This window comes from Taudactylus pleione, unplaced genomic scaffold (assembly GCF_031769625.1).
Source record: "Taudactylus pleione unplaced genomic scaffold, aTauple2 ptg001597l, whole genome shotgun sequence".
NCBI lineage: Eukaryota > Metazoa > Chordata > Amphibia > Anura > Myobatrachidae > Taudactylus > Taudactylus pleione.
In genome coordinates, this window is record NW_028285994.1 from 1530893 (window position 1) to 1549924 (window position 19032).

Genomic DNA, 19032 nt, shown 5'->3' on the forward strand with positions numbered 1-19032 from the left:
TCTCAGCAGATGCTGCAACGGACTGTGCACTATAAGGGTCACCCACCGCACACGTTATACGGCCTCCTCACACCCTTTCCAAGTGTCTGACCTCAAAGTGATGGTCTACATTGCTGGACACCATATTATCCAGTATCAGGTCAGTGCCATAAGTCTGGAGCCATAACCAAAATGCATCTGTTGTTTGGCTGCAATGTCATAGTGAATCCTGCATGTCTGCACTTTTTTTTACTACACGGCCATGCAGCAAACATAGGAACTGGCTGCAGCGCAAGATGTTCACCTGCGGTGACCTTAACGGCATCAGCTGGTTGGCTAAAGGTTGATGCGAGTTCGGTATGTTTTGTCGACAGTAACAATGTTGACAGTCATTATATAGACACCGTAATGTCGACAAGAACAACATATTGACAGACAAAATGTCCTCATGCTCAGAATGTTGACAACCACAATGTTGACACTAACAAAAGGCCGACATGTTCAAATTGTGGACAGCCAAAATGTTGACAGGTGCATAATGTTGACACCCAATTCCAGACCTTAACCCTAAGATTTCTATTGTGGACATTTTGACGGTGTCGTTATTTCATACGGCAGCATTTTAGCTGTGTCGACAGTTCATGTGTTGTCATTTAGACTGCGCCAGCATTTTGCAGGTGTTGACATGTGGGGTGTGGACATTTTAGCCATATTGACATGATGGTATTGACCTTTTGACTGTCAAGATTGCGATTTCCCACATGATGACAACATCCCAGGTTGATGGTCCCTGGTGAGTCCACAGACCAGCTGTTGGCGGAAGAAAGATGCCAGAACCCAACGGAAGAGGATACGCTAGATTGGTGCGGGCACCTGGAGACACACCAATCAGAAGGTACCTGATCTTGTCTGAGCACTCAAACTGAGCAGGCTTGGGCCTGGTCACTCTCTGGAAGGCAGATGACTTGGAACACTCGGAGCTATGTTTTGCTTTTTTTCTTCTTCTCTGTTGGAGCTGGGGCCAGTAGGAGGCCATCTTCTCTAGGCCCTTTGTGGGGGCCCACTTCTCCAATGTTACCACAGCAGTAGCAGCACCTGAAGTGCACAGGAATGGTTGTGTAACACCAATGCTAATTCCAGACACCTGTCTGAGTCTACAATTTGTTCCTGGCTTCCATCATCCCTCCACCCATGGCCTGGACTCTGAAAAAGAAAGAAAGCCTTCAACGCAGCCCAAGCTTTCAGCCGGCCACAGTAAGAGAGCCACCATTCCATGTCACCGAGCAGACGAGCGCTGTCCCGATGAAGGCTTTCTCTAGCCCTTCCCATTCTGTGATAGACGTCGCCGATGCCAGCCATTGCCCAAGTCACGAAAGCAAGCAAGAAAGCCAGCGCTTACCTACTAAGGGCCTGTGAGAAAGCAGGCTGAAGGGAAAGCTGCCCGCTTAGTCATCCAGGTGTGATTGCCTTGCCGCTGTAGGGCGCTAGGGGCCAGACATCTGTGAAGATAGAAGAACGTGTTTGAGATGCTGCTGATTAGTAAAATGAATGAGAGAAGTAAGCCAAAGTAAGGCAGGTTGTGAGAGTATGTTTGTGTTGGGCAATAAGGAGGAAAAAAAGAGGGACTAAAAAAGGCTTAAAGAGGCAGCAGCAGCAGTAGCAAGATGTGGCTAGACGAGAGGGTTGGAGGGAGAGAGCCCAGTGCTGTGATGCAGACAGCAAGCAACGTGTGGAAGGTAGTAAATAGCAAGGAGCAGCTGGGCTGGAGAGGTGGATCCTGGCTGCTGCTGGTGACAAGTAGAAAAGGAGCAAGTGAGAGCCTGGTCTCTGCCTACGGCCACACCACCCTGAACACGCCCGATCTCGTCTGATCTCGGAAGCTAAGCAGGGTCAGGCCTGGTTAGTACTTGGATGGGAGACCGCCTGGGAATACCAGGTGCTGTAGGCTTTTGCTTTTTTACTCTGCAACCAGCAGGGGTCGCTCTTCACAGCTTCTCAATCTTCTTCACTTTTTCAAATGCACACTTCTCTCTTTCTTTTACTCACTCACTCACTCACTCACTCACTCATTCATGCCTTTATTCACTTATTTATGACTGCTGCACATCCAGCTCTTTCCAAAACTACACTCAAACTTCACCATTATGTCACCTACTTCTTTTTTCATGCATACAACCCAAAGCATCTAGCACTCTCTCAGCAGCAGCAACCCCATTCCCAACATGGCTGACAGGGCACACACAACTAGGCCGCACTTAGCAGCGCCTTACGTCCCACCTAGGGTTTCCGGCGCAGTCATTTCTCAGCAGATGCTGCAACGGACTGTGCACTATAAGGGTCACCCACCGCACACGTTATACGGCCTCCTCACACCCTTTCCAAGTGTCTGACCTCAAAGTGATGGTCTACATTGCTGGACACCATATTATCCAGTATCAGGTCAGTGCCATAAGTCTGGAGCCATAACCAAAATGCATCTGTTGTTTGGCTGCAATGTCATAGTGAATCCTGCATGTCTGCACTTTTTTTTACTACATGGCCACGCAGCAAACATAGGAACTGGCTGCAGCGCAAGATGTTCACCTGCGGTGACCTTAACGGCATCAGCTGGTTGGCTAAAGGTTGATGCGAGTTCGGTATGTTTTGTCGACAGTAACAATGTTGACAGTCATTATATAGACACCGTAATGTCGACAAGAACAACATATTGACAGACAAAATGTCCTCATGCTCAGAATGTTGACAACCACAATGTTGACACTAACAAAAGGCCGACATGTTCAAATTGTGGACAGCCAAAATGTTGACAGGTGCATAATGTTGACACCCAATTCCAGACCTTAACCCTAAGATTTCTATTGTGGACATTTTGACGGTGTCGTTATTTCATACGGCAGCATTTTAGCTGTGTCGACAGTTCATGTGTTGTCATTTAGACTGCGCCAGCATTTTGCAGGTGTTGACATGTGGGGTGTGGACATTTTAGCCATATTGACATGATGGTATTGACCTTTTGACTGTCAAGATTGCGATTTCCCACATGATGACAACATCCCAGGTTGATGGTCCCTGGTGAGTCCACAGACCAGCTGTTGGCGGAAGAAAGATGCCAGAACCCAACGGAAGAGGATACGCTAGATTGGTGCGGGCACCTGGAGACACACCAATCAGAAGGTACCTGATCTTGTCTGAGCACTCAAACTGAGCAGGCTTGGGCCTGGTCACTCTCTGGAAGGCAGATGACTTGGAACACTCGGAGCTATGTTTTGCTTTTTTTCTTCTTCTCTGTTGGAGCTGGGGCCAGTAGGAGGCCATCTTCTCTAGGCCCTTTGTGGGGGCCCACTTCTCCAATGTTACCACAGCAGTAGCAGCACCTGAAGTGCACAGGAATGGTTGTGTAACACCAATGCTAATTCCAGACACCTGTCTGAGTCTACAATTTGTTCCTGGCTTCCATCATCCCTCCACCCATGGCCTGGACTCTGAAAAAGAAAGAAAGCCTTCAACGCAGCCCAAGCTTTCAGCCGGCCACAGTAAGAGAGCCACCATTCCATGTCACCGAGCAGACGAGCGCTGTCCCGATGAAGGCTTTCTCTAGCCCTTCCCATTCTGTGATAGACGTCGCCGATGCCAGCCATTGCCCAAGTCACGAAAGCAAGCAAGAAAGCCAGCGCTTACCTACTAAGGGCCTGTGAGAAAGCAGGCTGAAGGGAAAGCTGCCCGCTTAGTCATCCAGGTGTGATTGCCTTGCCGCTGTAGGGCGCTAGGGGCCAGACATCTGTGAAGATAGAAGAACGTGTTTGAGATGCTGCTGATTAGTAAAATGAATGAGAGAAGTAAGCCAAAGTAAGGCCGGTTGTGAGAGTATGTTTGTGTGGGCAATAAGGAGGAAAAAATGAGGGAGTAAAAAAGGCTTAAAGAGGCAGCAGCAGCAGCAGGAAGATGTGGCTAGACGAGAGGGTTGGAGGGAGAGAGCCCAGTGCTGTGATGCAGACAGCAAGCAACGTGTGGAAGGTAGTGAATAGCAAGGAGCAGCTGGGCTGGAGAGGTGGATCCTGGCTGCTGCTGGTGACAAGTAGAAAAGGAGCAAGTGAGAGTCTGGTCTCTGCCTACGGCCACACCACCCTGAACACGCCCGATCTCGTCTGATCTCGGAAGCTAAGCAGGGTCAGGCCTGGTTAGTACTTGGATGGGAGACCGCCTGGGAATACCAGGTGCTGTAGGCTTTTGCTTTTTTACTCTGCAACCAGCAGGGGTCGCTCTTCACAGCTTCTCAATCTTCTTCACTTTTTCAAATGCACACTTCTCTCTTTCTTTTACTCACTCACTCACTCACTCACTCACTCACTCACTCACTCACTCACTCATTCATGCCTTTATTCACTTATTTATGACTGCTGCACATCCAGCTCTTTCCAAAACTACACTCAAACTTCACCATTATGTCACCTACTTCTTTTTTCATGCATACAACCCAAAGCATCTAGCACTCTCTCAGCAGCAGCAACCCCATTCCCAACATGGCTGACAGGGCACACACAACTAGGCCGCACTTAGCAGCGCCTTACGTCCCACCTAGGGTTTCCGGCGCAGTCATTTCTCAGCAGATGCTGCAACGGACTGTGCACTATAAGGGTCACCCACCGCACACGTTATACGGCCTCCTCACACCCTTTCCAAGTGTCTGACCTCAAAGTGATGGTCTACATTGCTGGACACCATATTATCCAGTATCAGGTCAGTGCCATAAGTCTGGAGCCATAACCAAAATGCATCTGTTGTTTGGCTGCAATGTCATAGTGAATCCTGCATGTCTGCACTTTTTTTTACTACACGGCCACGCAGCAAACATAGGAACTGGCTGCAGCGCAAGATGTTCACCTGCGGTGACCTTAACGGCATCAGCTGGTTGGCTAAAGGTTGATGCGAGTTCGGTATGTTTTGTCGACAGTAACAATGTTGACAGTCATTATATAGACACCGTAATGTCGACAAGAACAACATATTGACAGACAAAATGTCCTCATGCTCAGAATGTTGACAACCACAATGTTGACACTAACAAAAGGCCGACATGTTCAAATTGTGGACAGCCAAAATGTTGACAGGTGCATAATGTTGACACCCAATTCCAGACCTTAACCCTAAGATTTCTATTGTGGACATTTTGACGGTGTCGTTATTTCATACGGCAGCATTTTAGCTGTGTCGACAGTTCATGTGTTGTCATTTAGACTGCGCCAGCATTTTGCAGGTGTTGACATGTGGGGTGTGGACATTTTAGCCATATTGACATGATGGTATTGACCTTTTGACTGTCAAGATTGCGATTTCCCACATGATGACAACATCCCAGGTTGATGGTCCCTGGTGAGTCCACAGACCAGCTGTTGGCGGAAGAAAGATGCCAGAACCCAACGGAAGAGGATACGCTAGATTGGTGCGGGCACCTGGAGACACACCAATCAGAAGGTACCTGATCTTGTCTGAGCACTCAAACTGAGCAGGCTTGGGCCTGGTCACTCTCTGGAAGGCAGATGACTTGGAACACTCGGAGCTATGTTTTGCTTTTTTTCTTCTTCTCTGTTGGAGCTGGGGCCAGTAGGAGGCCATCTTCTCTAGGCCCTTTGTGGGGGCCCACTTCTCCAATGTTACCACAGCAGTAGCAGCACCTGAAGTGCACAGGAATGGTTGTGTAACACCAATGCTAATTCCAGACACCTGTCTGAGTCTACAATTTGTTCCTGGCTTCCATCATCCCTCCACCCATGGCCTGGACTCTGAAAAAGAAAGAAAGCCTTCAACGCAGCCCAAGCTTTCAGCCGGCCACAGTAAGAGAGCCACCATTCCATGTCACCGAGCAGACGAGCGCTGTCCCGATGAAGGCTTTCTCTAGCCCTTCCCATTCTGTGATAGACGTCGCCGATGCCAGCCATTGCCCAAGTCACGAAAGCAAGCAAGAAAGCCAGCGCTTACCTACTAAGGGCCTGTGAGAAAGCAGGCTGAAGGGAAAGCTGCCCGCTTAGTCATCCAGGTGTGATTGCCTTGCCGCTGTAGGGCGCTAGGGGCCAGACATCTGTGAAGATAGAAGAACGTGTTTGAGATGCTGCTGATTAGTAAAATGAATGAGAGAAGTAAGCCAAAGTAAGGCCGGTTGTGAGAGTATGTTTGTGTGGGCAATAAGGAGGAAAAAATGAGGGAGTAAAAAAGGCTTAAAGAGGCAGCAGCAGCAGCAGGAAGATGTGGCTAGACGAGAGGGTTGGAGGGAGAGAGCCCAGTGCTGTGATGCAGACAGCAAGCAACGTGTGGAAGGTAGTGAATAGCAAGGAGCAGCTGGGCTGGAGAGGTGGATCCTGGCTGCTGCTGGTGACAAGTAGAAAAGGAGCAAGTGAGAGTCTGGTCTCTGCCTACGGCCACACCACCCTGAACACGCCCGATCTCGTCTGATCTCGGAAGCTAAGCAGGGTCAGGCCTGGTTAGTACTTGGATGGGAGACCGCCTGGGAATACCAGGTGCTGTAGGCTTTTGCTTTTTTACTCTGCAACCAGCAGGGGTCGCTCTTCACAGCTTCTCAATCTTCTTCACTTTTTCAAATGCACACTTCTCTCTTTCTTTTACTCACTCACTCACTCACTCACTCACTCACTCACTCATTCATGCCTTTATTCACTTATTTATGACTGCTGCACATCCAGCTCTTTCCAAAACTACACTCAAACTTCACCATTATGTCACCTACTTCTTTTTTCATGCATACAACCCAAAGCATCTAGCACTCTCTCAGCAGCAGCAACCCCATTCCCAACATGGCTGACAGGGCACACACAACTAGGCCGCACTTAGCAGCGCCTTACGTCCCACCTAGGGTTTCCGGCGCAGTCATTTCTCAGCAGATGCTGCAACGGACTGTGCACTATAAGGGTCACCCACCGCACACGTTATACGGCCTCCTCACACCCTTTCCAAGTGTCTGACCTCAAAGTGATGGTCTACATTGCTGGACACCATATTATCCAGTATCAGGTCAGTGCCATAAGTCTGGAGCCATAACCAAAATGCATCTGTTGTTTGGCTGCAATGTCATAGTGAATCCTGCATGTCTGCACTTTTTTTTACTACACGGCCACGCAGCAAACATAGGAACTGGCTGCAGCGCAAGATGTTCACCTGCGGTGACCTTAACGGCATCAGCTGGTTGGCTAAAGGTTGATGCGAGTTCGGTATGTTTTGTCGACAGTAACAATGTTGACAGTCATTATATAGACACCGTAATGTCGACAAGAACAACATATTGACAGACAAAATGTCCTCATGCTCAGAATGTTGACAACCACAATGTTGACACTAACAAAAGGCCGACATGTTCAAATTGTGGACAGCCAAAATGTTGACAGGTGCATAATGTTGACACCCAATTCCAGACCTTAACCCTAAGATTTCTATTGTGGACATTTTGACGGTGTCGTTATTTCATACGGCAGCATTTTAGCTGTGTCGACAGTTCATGTGTTGTCATTTAGACTGCGCCAGCATTTTGCAGGTGTTGACATGTGGGGTGTGGACATTTTAGCCATATTGACATGATGGTATTGACCTTTTGACTGTCAAGATTGCGATTTCCCACATGATGACAACATCCCAGGTTGATGGTCCCTGGTGAGTCCACAGACCAGCTGTTGGCGGAAGAAAGATGCCAGAACCCAACGGAAGAGGATACGCTAGATTGGTGCGGGCACCTGGAGACACACCAATCAGAAGGTACCTGATCTTGTCTGAGCACTCAAACTGAGCAGGCTTGGGCCTGGTCACTCTCTGGAAGGCAGATGACTTGGAACACTCGGAGCTATGTTTTGCTTTTTTTCTTCTTCTCTGTTGGAGCTGGGGCCAGTAGGAGGCCATCTTCTCTAGGCCCTTTGTGGGGGCCCACTTCTCCAATGTTACCACAGCAGTAGCAGCACCTGAAGTGCACAGGAATGGTTGTGTAACACCAATGCTAATTCCAGACACCTGTCTGAGTCTACAATTTGTTCCTGGCTTCCATCATCCCTCCACCCATGGCCTGGACTCTGAAAAAGAAAGAAAGCCTTCAACGCAGCCCAAGCTTTCAGCCGGCCACAGTAAGAGAGCCACCATTCCATGTCACCGAGCAGACGAGCGCTGTCCCGAAGAAGGCTTTCTCTAGCCCTTCCCATTCTGTGATAGACGTCGCCGATGCCAGCCATTGCCCAAGTCACGAAAGCAAGCAAGAAAGCCAGCGCTTACCTACTAAGGGCCTGTGAGAAAGCAGGCTGAAGGGAAAGCTGCCCGCTTAGTCATCCAGGTGTGATTGCCTTGCCGCTGTAGGGCGCTAGGGGCCAGACATCTGTGAAGATAGAAGAACGTGTTTGAGATGCTGCTGATTAGTAAAATGAATGAGAGAAGTAAGCCAAAGTAAGGCAGGTTGTGAGAGTATGTTTGTGTTGGGCAATAAGGAGGAAAAAAAGAGGGAGTAAAAAAGGCTTAAAGAGGCAGCAGCAGCAGTAGCAAGATGTGGCTAGACGAGAGGGTTGGAGGGAGAGAGCCCAGTGCTGTGATGCAGACAGCAAGCAACGTGTGGAAGGTAGTAAATAGCAAGGAGCAGCTGGGCTGGAGAGGTGGATCCTGGCTGCTGCTGGTGACAAGTAGAAAAGGAGCAAGTGAGAGCCTGGTCTCTGCCTACGGCCACACCACCCTGAACACGCCCGATCTCGTCTGATCTCGGAAGCTAAGCAGGGTCAGGCCTGGTTAGTACTTGGATGGGAGACCGCCTGGGAATACCAGGTGCTGTAGGCTTTTGCTTTTTTACTCTGCAACCAGCAGGGGTCGCTCTTCACAGCTTCTCAATCTTCTTCACTTTTTCAAATGCACACTTCTCTCTTTCTTTTACTCACTCACTCACTCACTCACTCACTCATTCATGCCTTTATTCACTTATTTATGACTGCTGCACATCCAGCTCTTTCCAAAACTACACTCAAACTTCACCATTATGTCACCTACTTCTTTTTTCATGCATACAACCCAAAGCATCTAGCACTCTCTCAGCAGCAGCAACCCCATTCCCAACATGGCTGACAGGGCACACACAACTAGGCCGCACTTAGCAGCGCCTTACGTCCCACCTAGGGTTTCCGGCGCAGTCATTTCTCAGCAGATGCTGCAACGGACTGTGCACTATAAGGGTCACCCACCGCACACGTTATACGGCCTCCTCACACCCTTTCCAAGTGTCTGACCTCAAAGTGATGGTCTACATTGCTGGACACCATATTATCCAGTATCAGGTCAGTGCCATAAGTCTGGAGCCATAACCAAAATGCATCTGTTGTTTGGCTGCAATGTCATAGTGAATCCTGCATGTCTGCACTTTTTTTTACTACATGGCCACGCAGCAAACATAGGAACTGGCTGCAGCGCAAGATGTTCACCTGCGGTGACCTTAACGGCATCAGCTGGTTGGCTAAAGGTTGATGCGAGTTCGGTATGTTTTGTCGACAGTAACAATGTTGACAGTCATTATATAGACACCGTAATGTCGACAAGAACAACATATTGACAGACAAAATGTCCTCATGCTCAGAATGTTGACAACCACAATGTTGACACTAACAAAAGGCCGACATGTTCAAATTGTGGACAGCCAAAATGTTGACAGGTGCATAATGTTGACACCCAATTCCAGACCTTAACCCTAAGATTTCTATTGTGGACATTTTGACGGTGTCGTTATTTCATACGGCAGCATTTTAGCTGTGTCGACAGTTCATGTGTTGTCATTTAGACTGCGCCAGCATTTTGCAGGTGTTGACATGTGGGGTGTGGACATTTTAGCCATATTGACATGATGGTATTGACCTTTTGACTGTCAAGATTGCGATTTCCCACATGATGACAACATCCCAGGTTGATGGTCCCTGGTGAGTCCACAGACCAGCTGTTGGCGGAAGAAAGATGCCAGAACCCAACGGAAGAGGATACGCTAGATTGGTGCGGGCACCTGGAGACACACCAATCAGAAGGTACCTGATCTTGTCTGAGCACTCAAACTGAGCAGGCTTGGGCCTGGTCACTCTCTGGAAGGCAGATGACTTGGAACACTCGGAGCTATGTTTTGCTTTTTTTCTTCTTCTCTGTTGGAGCTGGGGCCAGTAGGAGGCCATCTTCTCTAGGCCCTTTGTGGGGGCCCACTTCTCCAATGTTACCACAGCAGTAGCAGCACCTGAAGTGCACAGGAATGGTTGTGTAACACCAATGCTAATTCCAGACACCTGTCTGAGTCTACAATTTGTTCCTGGCTTCCATCATCCCTCCACCCATGGCCTGGACTCTGAAAAAGAAAGAAAGCCTTCAACGCAGCCCAAGCTTTCAGCCGGCCACAGTAAGAGAGCCACCATTCCATGTCACCGAGCAGACGAGCGCTGTCCCGATGAAGGCTTTCTCTAGCCCTTCCCATTCTGTGATAGACGTCGCCGATGCCAGCCATTGCCCAAGTCACGAAAGCAAGCAAGAAAGCCAGCGCTTACCTACTAAGGGCCTGTGAGAAAGCAGGCTGAAGGGAAAGCTGCCCGCTTAGTCATCCAGGTGTGATTGCCTTGCCGCTGTAGGGCGCTAGGGGCCAGACATCTGTGAAGATAGAAGAACGTGTTTGAGATGCTGCTGATTAGTAAAATGAATGAGAGAAGTAAGCCAAAGTAAGGCCGGTTGTGAGAGTATGTTTGTGTGGGCAATAAGGAGGAAAAAATGAGGGAGTAAAAATGGCTTAAAGAGGCAGCAGCAGCAGTAGCAAGATGTGGCTAGACGAGAGGGTTGGAGGGAGAGAGCCCAGTGCTGTGATGCAGACAGCAAGCAACGTGTGGAAGGTAGTAAATAGCAAGGAGCAGCTGGGCTGGAGAGGTGGATCCTGGCTGCTGCTGGTGACAAGTAGAAAAGGAGCAAGTGAGAGCCTGGTCTCTGCCTACGGCCACACCACCCTGAACACGCCCGATCTCGTCTGATCTCGGAAGCTAAGCAGGGTCAGGCCTGGTTAGTACTTGGATGGGAGACCGCCTGGGAATACCAGGTGCTGTAGGCTTTTGCTTTTTTACTCTGCAACCAGCAGGGGTCGCTCTTCACAGCTTCTCAATCTTCTTCACTTTTTCAAATGCACACTTCTCTCTTTCTTTTACTCACTCACTCACTCACTCACTCACTCATTCATGCCTTTATTCACTTATTTATGACTGCTGCACATCCAGCTCTTTCCAAAACTACACTCAAACTTCACCATTATGTCACCTACTTCTTTTTTCATGCATACAACCCAAAGCATCTAGCACTCTCTCAGCAGCAGCAACCCCATTCCCAACATGGCTGACAGGGCACACACAACTAGGCCGCACTTAGCAGCGCCTTACGTCCCACCTAGGGTTTCCGGCGCAGTCATTTCTCAGCAGATGCTGCAACGGACTGTGCACTATAAGGGTCACCCACCGCACACGTTATACGGCCTCCTCACACCCTTTCCAAGTGTCTGACCTCAAAGTGATGGTCTACATTGCTGGACACCATATTATCCAGTATCAGGTCAGTGCCATAAGTCTGGAGCCATAACCAAAATGCATCTGTTGTTTGGCTGCAATGTCATAGTGAATCCTGCATGTCTGCACTTTTTTTTACTACATGGCCACGCAGCAAACATAGGAACTGGCTGCAGCGCAAGATGTTCACCTGCGGTGACCTTAACGGCATCAGCTGGTTGGCTAAAGGTTGATGCGAGTTCGGTATGTTTTGTCGACAGTAACAATGTTGACAGTCATTATATAGACACCGTAATGTCGACAAGAACAACATATTGACAGACAAAATGTCCTCATGCTCAGAATGTTGACAACCACAATGTTGACACTAACAAAAGGCCGACATGTTCAAATTGTGGACAGCCAAAATGTTGACAGGTGCATAATGTTGACACCCAATTCCAGACCTTAACCCTAAGATTTCTATTGTGGACATTTTGACGGTGTCGTTATTTCATACGGCAGCATTTTAGCTGTGTCGACAGTTCATGTGTTGTCATTTAGACTGCGCCAGCATTTTGCAGGTGTTGACATGTGGGGTGTGGACATTTTAGCCATATTGACATGATGGTATTGACCTTTTGACTGTCAAGATTGCGATTTCCCACATGATGACAACATCCCAGGTTGATGGTCCCTGGTGAGTCCACAGACCAGCTGTTGGCGGAAGAAAGATGCCAGAACCCAACGGAAGAGGATACGCTAGATTGGTGCGGGCACCTGGAGACACACCAATCAGAAGGTACCTGATCTTGTCTGAGCACTCAAACTGAGCAGGCTTGGGCCTGGTCACTCTCTGGAAGGCAGATGACTTGGAACACTCGGAGCTATGTTTTGCTTTTTTTCTTCTTCTCTGTTGGAGCTGGGGCCAGTAGGAGGCCATCTTCTCTAGGCCCTTTGTGGGGGCCCACTTCTCCAATGTTACCACAGCAGTAGCAGCACCTGAAGTGCACAGGAATGGTTGTGTAACACCAATGCTAATTCCAGACACCTGTCTGAGTCTACAATTTGTTCCTGGCTTCCATCATCCCTCCACCCATGGCCTGGACTCTGAAAAAGAAAGAAAGCCTTCAACGCAGCCCAAGCTTTCAGCCGGCCACAGTAAGAGAGCCACCATTCCATGTCACCGAGCAGACGAGCGCTGTCCCGATGAAGGCTTTCTCTAGCCCTTCCCATTCTGTGATAGACGTCGCCGATGCCAGCCATTGCCCAAGTCACGAAAGCAAGCAAGAAAGCCAGCGCTTACCTACTAAGGGCCTGTGAGAAAGCAGGCTGAAGGGAAAGCTGCCCGCTTAGTCATCCAGGTGTGATTGCCTTGCCGCTGTAGGGCGCTAGGGGCCAGACATCTGTGAAGATAGAAGAACGTGTTTGAGATGCTGCTGATTAGTAAAATGAATGAGAGAAGTAAGCCAAAGTAAGGCCGGTTGTGAGAGTATGTTTGTGTGGGCAATAAGGAGGAAAAAATGAGGGAGTAAAAATGGCTTAAAGAGGCAGCAGCAGCAGCAGGAAGATGTGGCTAGACGAGAGGGTTGGAGGGAGAGAGCCCAGTGCTGTGATGCAGACAGCAAGCAACGTGTGGAAGGTAGTGAATAGCAAGGAGCAGCTGGGCTGGAGAGGTGGATCCTGGCTGCTGCTGGTGACAAGTAGAAAAGGAGCAAGTGAGAGTCTGGTCTCTGCCTACGGCCACACCACCCTGAACACGCCCGATCTCGTCTGATCTCGGAAGCTAAGCAGGGTCAGGCCTGGTTAGTACTTGGATGGGAGACCGCCTGGGAATACCAGGTGCTGTAGGCTTTTGCTTTTTTACTCTGCAACCAGCAGGGGTCGCTCTTCACAGCTTCTCAATCTTCTTCACTTTTTCAAATGCACACTTCTCTCTTTCTTTTACTCACTCACTCACTCACTCACTCACTCATTCATGCCTTTATTCACTTATTTATGACTGCTGCACATCCAGCTCTTTCCAAAACTACACTCAAACTTCACCATTATGTCACCTACTTCTTTTTTCATGCATACAACCCAAAGCATCTAGCACTCTCTCAGCAGCAGCAACCCCATTCCCAACATGGCTGACAGGGCACACACAACTAGGCCGCACTTAGCAGCGCCTTACGTCCCACCTAGGGTTTCCGGCGCAGTCATTTCTCAGCAGATGCTGCAACGGACTGTGCACTATAAGGGTCACCCACCGCACACGTTATACGGCCTCCTCACACCCTTTCCAAGTGTCTGACCTCAAAGTGATGGTCTACATTGCTGGACACCATATTATCCAGTATCAGGTCAGTGCCATAAGTCTGGAGCCATAACCAAAATGCATCTGTTGTTTGGCTGCAATGTCATAGTGAATCCTGCATGTCTGCACTTTTTTTTACTACATGGCCACGCAGCAAACATAGGAACTGGCTGCAGCGCAAGATGTTCACCTGCGGTGACCTTAACGGCATCAGCTGGTTGGCTAAAGGTTGATGCGAGTTCGGTATGTTTTGTCGACAGTAACAATGTTGACAGTCATTATATAGACACCGTAATGTCGACAAGAACAACATATTGACAGACAAAATGTCCTCATGCTCAGAATGTTGACAACCACAATGTTGACACTAACAAAAGGCCGACATGTTCAAATTGTGGACAGCCAAAATGTTGACAGGTGCATAATGTTGACACCCAATTCCAGACCTTAACCCTAAGATTTCTATTGTGGACATTTTGACGGTGTCGTTATTTCATACGGCAGCATTTTAGCTGTGTCGACAGTTCATGTGTTGTCATTTAGACTGCGCCAGCATTTTGCAGGTGTTGACATGTGGGGTGTGGACATTTTAGCCATATTGACATGATGGTATTGACCTTTTGACTGTCAAGATTGCGATTTCCCACATGATGACAACATCCCAGGTTGATGGTCCCTGGTGAGTCCACAGACCAGCTGTTGGCGGAAGAAAGATGCCAGAACCCAACGGAAGAGGATACGCTAGATTGGTGCGGGCACCTGGAGACACACCAATCAGAAGGTACCTGATCTTGTCTGAGCACTCAAACTGAGCAGGCTTGGGCCTGGTCACTCTCTGGAAGGCAGATGACTTGGAACACTCGGAGCTATGTTTTGCTTTTTTTCTTCTTCTCTGTTGGAGCTGGGGCCAGTAGGAGGCCATCTTCTCTAGGCCCTTTGTGGGGGCCCACTTCTCCAATGTTACCACAGCAGTAGCAGCACCTGAAGTGCACAGGAATGGTTGTGTAACACCAATGCTAATTCCAGACACCTGTCTGAGTCTACAATTTGTTCCTGGCTTCCATCATCCCTCCACCCATGGCCTGGACTCTGAAAAAGAAAGAAAGCCTTCAACGCAGCCCAAGCTTTCAGCCGGCCACAGTAAGAGAGCCACCATTCCATGTCACCGAGCAGACGAGCGCTGTCCCGATGAAGGCTTTCTCTAGCCCTTCCCATTCTGTGATAGACGTCGCCGATGCCAGCCATTGCCCAAGTCACGAAAGCAAGCAAGAAAGCCAGCGCTTACCTACTAAGGGCCTGTGAGAAAGCAGGCTGAAGGGAAAGCTGCCCGCTTAGTCATCCAGGTGTGATTGCCTTGCCGCTGTAGGGCGCTAGGGGCCAGACATCTGTGAAGATAGAAGAACGTGTTTGAGATGCTGCTGATTAGTAAAATGAATGAGAGAAGTAAGCCAAAGTAAGGCCGGTTGTGAGAGTATGTTTGTGTGGGCAATAAGGAGGAAAAAATGAGGGAGTAAAAATGGCTTAAAGAGGCAGCAGCAGCAGCAGGAAGATGTGGCTAGACGAGAGGGTTGGAGGGAGAGAGCCCAGTGCTGTGATGCAGACAGCAAGCAACGTGTGGAAGGTAGTGAATAGCAAGGAGCAGCTGGGCTGGAGAGGTGGATCCTGGCTGCTGCTGGTGACAAGTAGAAAAGGAGCAAGTGAGAGTCTGGTCTCTGCCTACGGCCACACCACCCTGAACACGCCCGATCTCGTCTGATCTCGGAAGCTAAGCAGGGTCAGGCCTGGTTAGTACTTGGATGGGAGACCGCCTGGGAATACCAGGTGCTGTAGGCTTTTGCTTTTTTACTCTGCAACCAGCAGGGGTCGCTCTTCACAGCTTCTCAATCTTCTTCACTTTTTCAAATGCACACTTCTCTCTTTCTTTTACTCACTCACTCACTCACTCACTCACTCACTCACTCATTCATGCCTTTATTCACTTATTTATGACTGCTGCACATCCAGCTCTTTCCAAAACTACACTCAAACTTCACCATTATGTCACCTACTTCTTTTTTCATGCATACAACCCAAAGCATCTAGCACTCTCTCAGCAGCAGCAACCCCATTCCCAACATGGCTGACAGGGCACACACAACTAGGCCGCACTTAGCAGCGCCTTACGTCCCACCTAGGGTTTCCGGTGCAGTCATTTCTCAGCAGATGCTGCAACGGACTGTGCACTATAAGGGTCACCCACCGCACACGTTATACGGCCTCCTCACACCCTTTCCAAGTGTCTGACCTCAAAGTGATGGTCTACATTGCTGGACACCATATTATCCAGTATCAGGTCAGTGCCATAAGTCTGGAGCCATAACCAAAATGCATCTGTTGTTTGGCTGCAATGTCATAGTGAATCCTGCATGTCTGCACTTTTTTTTACTACACGGCCACGCAGCAAACATAGGAACTGGCTGCAGCGCAAGATGTTCACCTGCGGTGACCTTAACGGCATCAGCTGGTTGGCTAAAGGTTGATGCGAGTTCGGTATGTTTTGTCGACAGTAACAATGTTGACAGTCATTATATAGACACCGTAATGTCGACAAGAACAACATATTGACAGACAAAATGTCCTCATGCTCAGAATGTTGACAACCACAATGTTGACACTAACAAAAGGCCGACATGTTCAAATTGTGGACAGCCAAAATGTTGACAGGTGCATAATGTTGACACCCAATTCCAGACCTTAACCCTAAGATTTCTATTGTGGACATTTTGACGGTGTCGTTATTTCATACGGCAGCATTTTAGCTGTGTCGACAGTTCATGTGTTGTCATTTAGACTGCGCCAGCATTTTGCAGGTGTTGACATGTGGGGTGTGGACATTTTAGCCATATTGACATGATGGTATTGACCTTTTGACTGTCAAGATTGCGATTTCCCACATGATGACAACATCCCAGGTTGATGGTCCCTGGTGAGTCCACAGACCAGCTGTTGGCGGAAGAAAGATGCCAGAACCCAACGGAAGAGGATACGCTAGATTGGTGCGGGCACCTGGAGACACACCAATCAGAAGGTACCTGATCTTGTCTGAGCACTCAAACTGAGCAGGCTTGGGCCTGGTCACTCTCTGGAAGGCAGATGACTTGGAACACTCGGAGCTATGTTTTGCTTTTTTTCTTCTTCTCTGTTGGAGCTGGGGCCAGTAGGAGGCCATCTTCTCTAGGCCCTTTGTGGGGGCCCACTTCTCCAATGTTACCACAGCAGTAGCAGCACCTGAAGTGCACAGGAATGGTTGTGTAACACCAATGCTAATTCCAGACACCTGTCTGAGTCTACAATTTGTTCCTGGCTTCCATCATCCCTCCACCCATGGCCTGGACTCTGAAAAAGAAAGAAAGCCTTCAACGCAGCCCAAGCTTTCAGCCGGCCACAGTAAGAGAGCCACCATTCCATGTCACCGAGCAGACGAGCGCTGTCCCGATGAAGGCTTTCTCTAGCCCTTCCCATTCTGTGATAGACGTCGCCGATGCCAGCCATTGCCCAAGTCACGAAAGCAAGCAAGAAAGCCAGCGCTTACCTACTAAGGGCCTGTGAGAAAGCAGGCTGAAGGGAAAGCTGCCCGCTTAGTCATCCAGGTGTGATTGCCTTGCCGCTGTAGGGCGCTAGGGGCCAGACATCTGTGAAGATAGAAGAACGTGTTTGAGATGCTGCTGATTAGTAAAATGAATGAGAGAAGTAAGCCAAAGTAAGGCCGGTTGTGAGAGTATGTTTGTGTGGGCAATAAGGAGGAAAAAATGAGGGAGTAAAAAAGGCTTAAAGAGGCAGCAGCAGCAGCAGGAAGATGTGGCTAGACGAGAGGGTTGGAGGGAGAGAGCCCAGTGCTGTGATGCAGACAGCAAGCAACGTGTGGAAGGTAGTGAATAGCAAGGAGCAGCTGGGCTGGAGAGGTGGATCCTGGCTGCTGCTGGTGACAAGTAGAAAAGGAGCAAGTGAGAGTCTGGTCTCTGCCTACGGCCACACCACCCTGAACACGCCCGATCTCGTCTGATCTCGGAAGCTAAGCAGGGTCAGGCCTGGTTAGTACTTGGATGGGAGACCGCCTGGGAATACCAGGTGCTGTAGGCTTTTGCTTTTTTACTCTGCAACCAGCAGGGGTCGCTCTTCACAGCTTCTCAATCTTCTTCACTTTTTCAAATGCACACTTCTCTCTTTCTTTTACTCACTCACTCACTCACTCACTCATTCATGCCTTTATTCACTTATTTATGACTGCTGCACATCCAGCTCTTTCCAAAACTACACTCAAACTTCACCATTATGTCACCTACTTCTTTTTTCATGCATACAACCCAAAGCATCTAGCACTCTCTCAGCAGCAGCAACCCCATTCCCAACATGGCTGACAGGGCACACACAACTAGGCCGCACTTAGCAGCGCCTTACGTCCCACCTAGGGTTTCCGGCGCAGTCATTTCTCAGCAGATGCTGCAACGGACTGTGCACTATAAGGGTCACCCACCGCACACGTTATACGGCCTCCTCACACCCTTTCCAAGTGTCTGACCTCAAAGTGATGGTCTACATTGCTGGACACCATATTATCCAGTATCAGGTCAGTGCCATAAGTCTGGAGCCATAACCAAAATGCATCTGTTGTTTGGCTGCAATGTCATAGTGAATCCTGCATGTCTGCACTTTTTTTTACTACACGGCCACGCAGCAAACATAGGAACTGGCTGCAGCGCAAGATGTTCACCTGCGGTGACCTTAACGGCATCAGCTGGTTGGCTAAAGGTTGATGCGAGTTCGGTATGTTTTGTCGACAGTAACAATGTTGACAGTCATTATATAGACACCGTAATGTCGACAAGAACAACATATTGACAGACAAAATGTCCTCATGCTCAGAATGTTGACAACCACAATGTTGACACTAACAAAAGGCCGACATGTTCAAATTGTGGACAGCCAAAATGTTGACAGGTGCATAATGTTGACACCCAATTCCAGACCTTAACCCTAAGATTTCTATTGTGGACATTTTGACGGTGTCGTTATTTCATACGGCAGCATTTTAGCTGTGTCGACAGTTCATGTGTTGTCATTTAGACTGCGCCAGCATTTTGCAGGTGTTGACATGTGGGGTGTGGACATTTTAGCCATATTGACATGATGGTATTGACCTTTTGACTGTCAAGATTGTGATTTCCCACATGATGACAACATCCCAGGTTGATGGTCCCTGGT

At 48.8% G+C, this 19032-nt stretch overlaps 8 non-coding genes across 8 annotated transcripts; all 8 read left to right on the top strand.

Moving 5' to 3' along the window:
- The first annotated feature begins 1808 nt into the window (after positions 1 to 1808).
- LOC148442212 (5S ribosomal RNA) lies at positions 1809 to 1927 on the top strand. Its single transcript, XR_015875888.1, has one exon. It is a non-coding gene; the product is annotated as a 5S ribosomal RNA (ribosomal RNA).
- Positions 1928 to 4086: 2159 nt separating this feature from the next.
- LOC148442213 (5S ribosomal RNA) lies at positions 4087 to 4205 on the top strand. The gene has a single exon (XR_015875889.1). It is a non-coding gene; the product is annotated as a 5S ribosomal RNA (ribosomal RNA).
- Positions 4206 to 6384: 2179 nt separating this feature from the next.
- LOC148442214 (5S ribosomal RNA) lies at positions 6385 to 6503 on the top strand. Its single transcript, XR_015875890.1, has one exon. It is a non-coding gene; the product is annotated as a 5S ribosomal RNA (ribosomal RNA).
- Positions 6504 to 8671: 2168 nt separating this feature from the next.
- LOC148442215 (5S ribosomal RNA) lies at positions 8672 to 8790 on the top strand. Its single transcript, XR_015875892.1, has one exon. It is a non-coding gene; the product is annotated as a 5S ribosomal RNA (ribosomal RNA).
- Positions 8791 to 10949: 2159 nt separating this feature from the next.
- On the top strand, positions 10950 to 11068 carry LOC148442216 (5S ribosomal RNA). Its single transcript, XR_015875893.1, has one exon. It is a non-coding gene; the product is annotated as a 5S ribosomal RNA (ribosomal RNA).
- Positions 11069 to 13227: 2159 nt separating this feature from the next.
- On the top strand, positions 13228 to 13346 carry LOC148442217 (5S ribosomal RNA). The gene has a single exon (XR_015875894.1). It is a non-coding gene; the product is annotated as a 5S ribosomal RNA (ribosomal RNA).
- Positions 13347 to 15505: 2159 nt separating this feature from the next.
- LOC148442218 (5S ribosomal RNA) lies at positions 15506 to 15624 on the top strand. Its single transcript, XR_015875895.1, has one exon. It is a non-coding gene; the product is annotated as a 5S ribosomal RNA (ribosomal RNA).
- A 2167-nt stretch (positions 15625 to 17791) lies between these two features.
- On the top strand, positions 17792 to 17910 carry LOC148442219 (5S ribosomal RNA). The gene has a single exon (XR_015875896.1). It is a non-coding gene; the product is annotated as a 5S ribosomal RNA (ribosomal RNA).
- Positions 17911 to 19032: the final 1122 nt, after the last annotated feature.